Source organism: Notolepis coatsorum, assembly GCF_963971535.1.
Source record: "Notolepis coatsorum genome assembly, chromosome: 1".
NCBI lineage: Eukaryota > Metazoa > Chordata > Actinopteri > Aulopiformes > Paralepididae > Notolepis > Notolepis coatsorum.
In genome coordinates this window covers 77,637,072-77,639,571 of record NC_140165.1, presented here as the reverse complement: position 1 = coordinate 77,639,571, position 2,500 = coordinate 77,637,072, and positions in this window count along the sequence as shown.

Sequence of the window (2,500 nt, the reverse complement as noted above, 5' to 3'; positions counted from 1 at the left end):
ACCAGAGGGGAGGAAAGTAGAACCCAATATTCGGATAGACCGGAGAGCACCGAAACTGCAGAATGGAGGAAACGGAGATGACAGTTTGCTCTTCTCAGATACTGATCTATTTATTAGAGAATAACTAGAGCCATGAATAATAGTACCGGGACAAACAAAACAAAGGGCACAGCGGCGCTGGCACAATATACAAAACGAACTGGTAACACGAGAAAACAAAGATGCACAAAACCGAATACTAAGCTTACTTAAGTGGTCTGCACACGGCGGGCGACCGACGTCGCCTGGCGATGCGATCGCCTGTTGCTCAACGACAATCGCTTGCCCCTCCACACCAGGGGCGACCGTCGCTCTGTCTAGCTGGGGGTGTGGTTATTTGCTTCCCCCGGGGGATATAGGAGGACGGACCCGTTATGTTGTTGTGAAGCGAGCGTATTTAATAGCAGGTAGCTGTGTTGTGCGTTACGAGGGAGTATTATTAACCTGTAAAACCCATATTGAGCTGGAATTAAACCACTATACGAATACAACCTCTCCTCATTCTTCCTGACATTACTGCATGCCTGATCGCTACGATACGTTCATTACCACCGATTGGACAAGTATTGTTATGCAGCTGCTGAAAGAGTGTCTTTTTCACAGAAGACGCAAACTGTTTTGTTCTCAACCATCATTTTCTTTGGACAATAAACCTTACAAACTACATCAGCTGCAGCCTGGACATTAAACTCTGTCAACATCCACAACTTCTTTTGTTACCCGAGTATTAAAACACTAGGTGCATCGTGGCGCATTGTTCATTTATTAGTTAATGACAAGCAGCCACTATAGCTTCTCAAACTAACGTTATTTATTTAAATTGTTCCCGTTAATAATAATGAACATAAGTAGCATGGTAATAATACGTAGGTTATTGATCAATGAATGTATATTGATACATTAAAGGTGTACAAATGATACACCAGTAGAACTTCTGTACTACTTCTACTGTAGAAGTCATGTTATTTCCTCATTGTCCTTGTGCCGTCGCCTCAAAAAATAAGATTCAGGCGATATTTAGCGAGGCGACAGAAATACCTTGCCGACCGTCGCTTCAAAATCTCCTGCCGTGTGTGTTCTCTCATTCATAACAATGGAGGCGATACAATTCTGTCGGTCGGCTCGCTAAAAAAATCGGTCGCCTGGCTAAAATCGCTCGCCGTGTGGGGACCCCTTTACAATGACTCAAAACAAAGACAGGAGACACGGCGAGCAGGGGAACACCGAGGTAACTGGAGGAAATGACGCCACGACGAGGAGAGGAAGACACACACTTAAATACCTAGACTAATCATGATTGGCAACAGCTGGCCAGGGAAGTCTAAAAACAAAGATTTAACCACTAGACACATAAGCATAATTACCAAACACAACCAGACAGGGGAAACATCACACCAGGGAAGGGAACGTCAACACACATAATGAAATCACATTAAACAAACAATTGATTACATTATTTACATATATCAGAACAGGCAAGATGGCCGCCTGCACCATCTGATGGACCATCTGATGGACCATCTGATGGTACCCACTAGAGGGCGCCATGAGACTGGAGGGAGGTAGGACTCCAAAGTTTCTTCTCCCATCACAGCCCAACAGAGGGCTGAGTATGGGATCGTTACAGTATACATATACACACAGTACAAACTGCTACCATCCACCAGCCTACATATATTATACATATACATATACATATACATATACATATGCATATACATATACACACAGTACAAACTGCTACCATCCACCAGCCTACATATACATATATTATACATACATATATCATACATATACACACACAGTACAAACCTGTTACCGTCCACAGGGCTACATACACATATATTATACATACATATTAGGGGTGTAACAGTACGTGTATTCGTCCCGTGACTTCACGGTACTGACGTCACAGTTCGGTACGTCCAGCCATACGGCAATACGTCTCAGGGGGGACTATAGGACACTAGGTGGAACTAGGGTTGAATATGTCTCAGGGGGGGCTATAGACACTAGGTGGAACTAGGGTTGAATACATCTCAGGGGGGACTATTTTACACAATTATGGTCAATATCCGTAGAGGCTTAATTTGATCTTTAATGTTGAATATTGTGAATAGGGTACTGATTTGCATAACTAACGCCCCCTCTATGGTTGACAGCGACAGCAGAGCGAGTGGAAATATCTTCACTTTCTCAAACAGAGCGAGGCAGAGAGAGAACTAGTGAGCGAGAGAGGGAGAGAGAGAGATAGAGAGGGAGAGAAGAGAGAGAGAGAGAGAGAGAGAGAGAGAGAGAGAGAGAGAGAGAGAGAGAGAGAGAGAGAGGAGCTTCTGTCGGGGAAACAAACACACACGCATTTTACACTTAAAAAGCACAACACAGGTGGGGGTGGTGGGCAAGTAATGTACTTGGTGGATGCCTGAACACTGGTATCATGACTACCGCAAGCCTAGGTGGA